This window comes from Physeter macrocephalus, chromosome 15 (assembly GCF_002837175.3).
Source record: "Physeter macrocephalus isolate SW-GA chromosome 15, ASM283717v5, whole genome shotgun sequence".
In the NCBI taxonomy this organism is placed as follows: Eukaryota; Metazoa; Chordata; class Mammalia; order Artiodactyla; family Physeteridae; genus Physeter; species Physeter macrocephalus.
In genome coordinates this window covers 36,685,895-36,693,377 of record NC_041228.1, presented here as the reverse complement: position 1 = coordinate 36,693,377, position 7,483 = coordinate 36,685,895, and the positions used below count along the sequence as shown (strand labels likewise).

Genomic DNA, 7,483 nt, shown 5'->3' with positions numbered 1-7,483 from the left:
TTGTTCCATTGATCTGTGTTTCTGTTTTTGTGCCAGTATCATATTGTCTTGATTACTGTAGCTTTCTAGTATAGTCTGAAGTCAGGGGGTCTGATTCCTCCAGCTCCGTTTTGTTCCCTTAAGACTGCTTTGGCTATTCGGGGTCTTTGGTGTCTCCATACAAATTTTAAGATTTTTTGTGCTAGTTCCATAAAAAATGCCATTGGTAATTTGATAGGGATTGCATTGAATCTGTAGATTGCTTTGGGGAGTATAGTCATTTTCACAGTATTGATTCTTTCAATCCAGGAACATGGTATATCTCTCCATCTGTTGGTATCATCTTTAATTCTTTTCATCAGTGTCATAGTTTTCTGCATACGGGTCATTTGTCTCCCTAGGTAGGTTTATTCCTAGGTATTCTATTCCTTTACCTGCAATGGTAAATGGGAGTGTTTCCTTAATTTCTCTTTCAGATTTTTCATCATTAGCATATAGGAATGCAAGAGATTTCTGTGCATTAATTTTGTATCCTGCAACTTTACCAGATTCATTAATTAGGTCTAGTAGTTTTCTGGTGGCATCTTTAGGAATCTCTATGTCTAGTATCGCATCATCTGGAAACAGTGACAGTTTTACTTCTTCTTTTCCAATTTGTATTCCCTTTATTTCTTTTTCTTCTCTATGCCTGCTTTCTGGAGAGTTTTTATCATAAATGGGTGTTGAATTTTGTCGAAAGCTTTTTCTGCACCTGTTGAGATGATCATATGGTTTTTCTCCTTCAGTTTGTTTATATGGTTTATCACATTGATTATATTGCGTATAGTGAAGAATCCTTGCATTCCTGGGATAAACCCCACTTGATCATGGTGTATGATCACGTTACATTAAAAGTAACGTGCTGTTGGATTCTGTTTGCTACTATTTTGTTGAGGATTTTTGCCTCTGTGTTCATCAGTGGTATTTGTCTGTAGTTTTGTTTTTTTGTAACATCTTTGTCTTGTTTTGGTATCAGGGTGATGGTGGCCTCATAGAATGAGTTTGGGAGTGTTCCTCCCTCTGCTATATTTTGGAAGAGTTTGAGAAGGATAAGTGTTAGCTCTCCTCTAAATGTTTGATAGAATTCCCCTCTGAATCCTTCTGGTCCTGGGCTTTTGTTTATTGGAAGATTTTTAATCACAGTGTCAATTCCAGTGCTTGTGATTGGTCTCTTTATATTTTCTATTTCTTCCTGGTTCAGTCTCAGGAGGTTGTGCTTTTCTAAGAATTTTTCCATTTCTTCCAGGTTGTCCATTTTATTGGCATAGAGTTGCTTGTAGTAATCCGTCATGATCTTTTGTATTTCTGCAGTGTCAGTTGTTACTTCTCCTTTATCATTTCTCATTTTGTTGATTTGAGTCTTCTCCCTTTTTTTCTTGATGAGTCTGGCTAGTGGTTTATCAATTTTGTTTATCTTCTCAAAGAACCAGCTTTTAGTTTTATTGATCTTAGCTGTTGTTTCCTTCATTTCTATTTCATTTATTTCTGATCTGATCTTTATGATTTCTTTCCTTCTGCTATCTTTGGTGTTTTTTGGTTCTTCCTTCTCTAATTGCTTTAAGTGTAAGGTTAGGTGGTTTATTTGAGATGTTTTTCTTCCAGGTTGTCCATTTTATTGGCATAGAGTTGCTTGTAGTAATCCGTCATGATCTTTTGTATTTCTGCAGTGTCAGTTGTTACTTCTCCTTTATCATTTCTCATTTTGTATGTTTCTTCTTTCTTGAGGTAGGATTGTATTGCTATAAACGTCCCTCTTAGAACTGCTTTTGCTGCATCCCATAGATTTTGGGTCGTCGTGCTTTCATTGTCACTTGTTTCTAGGTATTTTTTGATTTCTTCAGTGATCTCTTGGTTATTTAGTAGTGTATTGTTTAACCTCCATGTGTTTGTATTTTTTACAGATTTTTCCTGTACTTGACATCTAGTGTCATAGCGTTGTGGTCTGAAAACATACTTGATATGTTTTCAATTTTCTGAAATTTACCAAGGCTGGATTTGTGACCCAAGATATGATCTATCCTGGAGAATGTTCCATGAGTACTTGAGAAGAAAGTGTATTATGTTGTTTTTGGATGAAATGTCCTGTAAATATCAATTAAGTCCATCTTGTTTAATGTATCATTTATAGCTTGTGTTTCCTTATTCATTTTCTTTTTGGATGATATGTCCATTGGTGAAAGTGGGGTGTTAGTCCCCTACTATGATTGTGTTACTGTCGATTTCCCCTTTTATCGCTGTTAGCATTTGCCTTAAGTATTGAGGTGCTCCTATGTTGTTTGAATAAATATTTACAATTGTTATATTTTCTTCTTGGATTGATCCCTTGATCATTATATAGTGTCCTTCTTTATCTCTTGTAATAGTCTTTATTTTATTTATTTATCTATTTTATTTTAATTTTTTGTGGTACGCGGGCCTCTCCCTGTTGTGGCCTCTCCCATTGCGGAGCACAGGCTCCAGACGCACAGGCTCAGTGGCCATGGCTCATGGGCCCAGCCACTCCGCGGCATGTGGGATCTTCCCGGACCAGGGCACGAACCCGTGTCCCCTGCATCAGCAGGTGGATTCTCAACCACTGCGCCACCAGGGAAGCCCAATAGTCTTTATTTTAAAATCTCTTTTGTCTGATATGAGAATTGCTACTCCAGCTTTCCTTTCATTTCCATTTGCATGGAATATCTTTTTCCATACCCTCACTTTCAGTCTATATGTGTCCCTAGCCTGAAGTGGGTCCCTTGTAGACAGCATATATATGGGTCTTGTTTTTATATCTGTTCAGCCAATCTGTGTCTTTTGGTTGGAGCATTTAATCTATTTTCATTTTAGGTAGTTATCGATATGTGTGTTCCTATTAATTTTCTTAATTGTTTTGGGTTTGTTATCATGGGTCTTTTCCTTTTCTTGTGTTTCCTGTCTAGAGAAGTTCCTTTAGGATTTGTTGTAAAGCTGGTTTGGTGGTGCTGAATTCTCTTAGCTTTTGCTTGTCTGTAAGGCCTTTAATTTCTCCATGGAATCTGAATGAGACCCTTGCTGGGTAGAGTAATCTTGTTTGTAGGTTTTTCTCTTTCATCACTTTAAATATGTCCTGCCACTCCCTTCTGGCTTGCAGAGTTTCTGCTCAAAGATCAGCTGTTAACCTTATGGGGATTCCCTTGTATGTTATTTGTTGCTTTTCCCTTGCTGCTTTTAATATTTTTTCTTTGTATTTAATTTTTGATACTTTGCTTAATATGTGTCTTGGCTTGTTTCTCCTTGGATTTATCCTGTATGGGACTCTCTGTTCTTCCTGGACGTGATTGACTATTTCCTTTCCCATATTAGGGAAGTTTTCAACTATAATCTGTTGAAATAGTTTCACAATCCCTTTCTTTTTCTCTTCTTTTGGGACCTCTATAATTCGAATGTTGGTGTGTTTAATGTTGTCACAGAGGTCTCCGGGACTGTCCTCAATTATTTTCATTCTTTTTTCTTTTTCCTGCTCTGCAGTAGTTATTTCCACTCTTTTATCTACCAGATCACTTATCCGTTCTTCTGCCTCAGTTATTCTGCTATTGATTCCTTCTAGAGAATTTTAAATTTCATTTATTGAGTTGTTCATCATTGTTTACTCTTTAGTTCTTCTAGGTCCTTGTTAAACGTTTCTTGTATTTTATCCATTCTGTTTTCAAGATTTTGGATCATCTGTACTATCATTACTCTGAATTCTTTTTCAAGTAAGCTGCCTATTTCCTCTTCATTTGTTTGGTCTGGTGGGTTTTTACCTTGCTCCTTCATCTGCTGTGTATTTCTCTGTCTTCTCATTTTGCTTAACTTACTGTGTTTGTGGTCTCCTTTCTGCAGGCTGCAGGGTCGTAGTTCTCATTGTTTTTGATGTCTGCCCCAGTGGCTAAGGTTGGTTCAGTGGGTTGTGTAGGCTTCCTGGTGGAGGGGACTGGTGCCTGTGTTCTGGTGGATGAGGCTGGATCTTGTCTTTCTGGTTGACAGGACCGCGTCCAGTGGTGTGTTTCGGAGTGTCTCTGAACTTGCTATGATTTTAGGCAGCTTGTTTACTCTTTAGTTCTTCTAGGTCCTTGTTAAACGTTTCTTGTATTTTATCCATTCTGTTTTCAAGATTTTGGATCATCTGTACTATCATTACTCTGAATTCTTTTTCAAGTAAGCTGCCTATTTCCTCTTCATTTGTTTGGTCTGGTGGGTTTTTACCTTGCTCCTTCATCTGCTGTGTATTTCTCTGTCTTCTCATTTTGCTTAACTTACTGTGTTTGTGGTCTCCTTTCTGCAGGCTGCAGGGTCGTAGTTCTCATTGTTTTTGATGTCTGCCCCAGTGGCTAAGGTTGGTTCAGTGGGTTGTGTAGGCTTCCTGGTGGAGGGGACTGGTGCCTGTGTTCTGGTGGATGAGGCTGGATCTTGTCTTTCTGGTTGACAGGACCGCGTCCAGTGGTGTGTTTCGGAGTGTCTCTGAACTTGCTATGATTTTAGGCAGCTTCTCTGCTAGTGGGTGGGGTTGTTTTCCTGTCTTGCTAGTTGTTTGGCATAGGGTGTCCAGCACTCTAGCATGCTGGTCGTTGAGTGGAGCTGGGCCTTAGCATTGAGATGGAGATCTCTGGGAGAGCTTTCGCTGTTTGATATTACGTGGGGCCAGGAGGTCTCTGGTGGACCAATGTCCTGAACTTGGCTCTCTCACCTCAGAGGCTCAGGCCTGACACCCGGCTGGAGCACCATGACTCTGTCAGCCACCCCGCTCAGAAGAAAAGGGAGAAAAAGAAAGAAAGAAAGAAAGAAAGAAAGAAGGAAAAATATATAAATAAATTAAAGTTATTAAAATAAAAAATAATATATTATTAAATATAAAAAAATTTTTAAGTAGTAAAAAAAATAAAGAAAAGGAAGAGAGAGCAACCAAACGAAAAAACAAATCCACCAATTATAACAAGCTCTAGAAACTATCCAAAAAACAAAAAAAAGGACAGACAGAACCCTAAGACAAATGGTAAAAGCAAAGCTATACAGACAAAGTCACACAAAGAAGCGTACACATACACACTCACAAAAGGAGAAAAACGAAAAATATATATATACATTAAAAAATTTAAAAAGGAAGAGAGCAACCAAATCAATAAACAAATCTACCAATGATAATAAGCTGTAAATACCAAACTAAGATAAACATAAAACCAGAAACAAATTAGATGCAGAAAACAAACCCCAAGTCTACAGTTGATCCCAAAGTCCAGCACCTCCATTTTGGGATGATTCGTTGTCTATTCAGGTATTCCACAGATGGAGGGTACATCAAGTTGATTGTGGGGATTTAATCCACTGCTCCTGAGGCTGTTGGGAGAAATTTCCCTTTCTCTTCTTTGTTCGAACAGCTCCTGGGGTTCAGCTTTGGATTTGGCCCCACCTCTGTGTGTAGGTCACCTGAGGGCCTCTGTTCTTCGCTCAGACAGGACAGGGTTAAAGGAGCAGCTGATTAGGTGGCTCTGGCTCACTCAGGCCAGGGGGAGGGAGGGGTACGGAATGTGGGGCGAGCTTGTGGCCGCAGAGGCCAACATGAGGTTGCATCAGCCTGAGGCGCCTTGTGTTTTCCCGGGGAAGTTGTCCCTGGATCACGGGACCCTGGCAGTGGCGGGCTGCACAGGCTCCTGGGAGGGGAGGTGTGGACAGTGACCTATGCTTGCAAACAGGCTTCTTGGTGGCGGCAGCAGCAGCCTTAGCATTTCATGCCTGTCTCTGCGGTCCGGGCTGATAGCTGCGGCTCGCACCCATCTCTGGAGCTCATTTAGGCAGTGCTCTGAATCCCCTCTCCTCGCACACCCCTAAACAGTGGTCTCTTGCCTCTTAGGCAGATCCAGACTTTTTCCTTGACTCCCTCCTGGCTAGCTGTGGTGCACTAACCCCCTTCAGGCTGTGTTCATGCAGCCAACCCCAGTCCTCTCCCTGGGATCTGACCTCCAAAGCCCTAGCCTCAGCTCTCAGCCCCCGCCCGCCCCGGCGGGTGAGCAGACAAGCCTCTTGGGCTGGTGAGTGCTGGTCGGCACCAATCCTCTGCGGGAATCTCTCCTCTGTGCCCTCCGCACCCCAGTTGCTGCACTCTCCCCCGTGGCTCTGAAGCTTCCCCCCACCACCCCCTGTCTCTGCCAGTGAAGGGGTTCCTAGTTTGTGGAAACTTTTCCTCCTTCACAGCTCCCTCCCAGACATGCAGATCCCATCCCTATTCTTTTGTCTCTGTTTTTTTCTTTTCTCTTTTGCCCTACCCAGGTATGTGGGGAGTTTCTTGCCTTGTGGGAAGTCTGAAGTCTTCTGCCAGCGTTCAGTAGGTGTTCTGTAGGAGTTGTTCCACATGTACATGTATTTTTGATGTATTTGTAGGGAGGAAGGTGATCTCCAGGTCTTACTCCTCCGCCATCTTGAAGCTATCCTGAATGTGTTCTTTATATGATTTGATGTTCCCCAAATTTGACACAAATCTAAAAAGCTTGAGGAATTCAGAGTTATAGAAAATGGAAATGACTAATTTGTTAATAGTGGAGGCATATTAAATATGAATTTCTTGTCTTCATCTAAAAGTTGTCTTGCCTCACCTTTTTCACCAGTTTTCTTAGTGACACAGAGGTAGATGTAGGGGAGGCCACTAACTTATTGCTTTACATTGATTGGTTTGGAGATTTTCAGTATCTGTTATAAATTTTCATAGATTTACTCAGCATGTGATTTTGTGTTGTTTTATCCAGAATAGTAATTGTATTACCATTTTTCCAAGACAGCAAAGTAACTCCACATTAAAAGCAACAATAAGAGCAAAAATAAAGTATATCATCTCTACATTATAAACTCTGTTGACATTTTAAAACCTGGAGCACAGTGTTTGACTCCCCAACTTGACTTTTCACCTATCTCTGTTTTTCAGGATTCAATAAAAATAAGATTGGTGAGAAAAAAAATAGACTTAGTATCATACCTCTTACCTTTATTTCTGAGATGCCTTAATTCCAGAGAGTAGGACTTAAACTGAGGGTTTAAAACTTACCCACAAAGCATAGGCTTATTCTTTTCTACCTCTTATTCTTTTCTTCTTTGCCGTATTAGGTGGTTCTCTTAGAAATTATGGTTGTATTGCCTTTATCCAATACATTCAGAGAAATTTAATATTATTGAAAATTTATGTCCTCTGACATTAATCATTATTACCCACTGGTCATACTTCCATTATAGACTAATATTCTTCACGTGCAGAAAAAGGGAACTTGATCCTCTCTGTTAGATGTAATACCAAGAGTTTGTTCTGAAACTGTACCATAGCTCCTGTACAGTTGGTTCTCAAGGGCTGTGGAATACTGTTTGTTGGCAGTTTCTCACTAAACACTAAAGTTGGGAGCCTTTTAAGTTCAGATTCATTGAGCATCTTCTTTTTTTTTTTTCTGAAGAGTGAAAGTGCAAAGAAAGGAACCCTATAATCAAGATG

General features: G+C 40.1%; 1 protein-coding gene across 9 annotated transcripts in view; it reads left to right on the top strand.

Moving 5' to 3' along the window:
* VPS13B (vacuolar protein sorting 13 homolog B) overlaps nucleotides 1-7,483 on the top strand; it is an 802,500-nt gene that overhangs the window by 649,412 nt on the left and 145,605 nt on the right. The gene's annotated exons all lie outside the window — the stretch shown is intronic.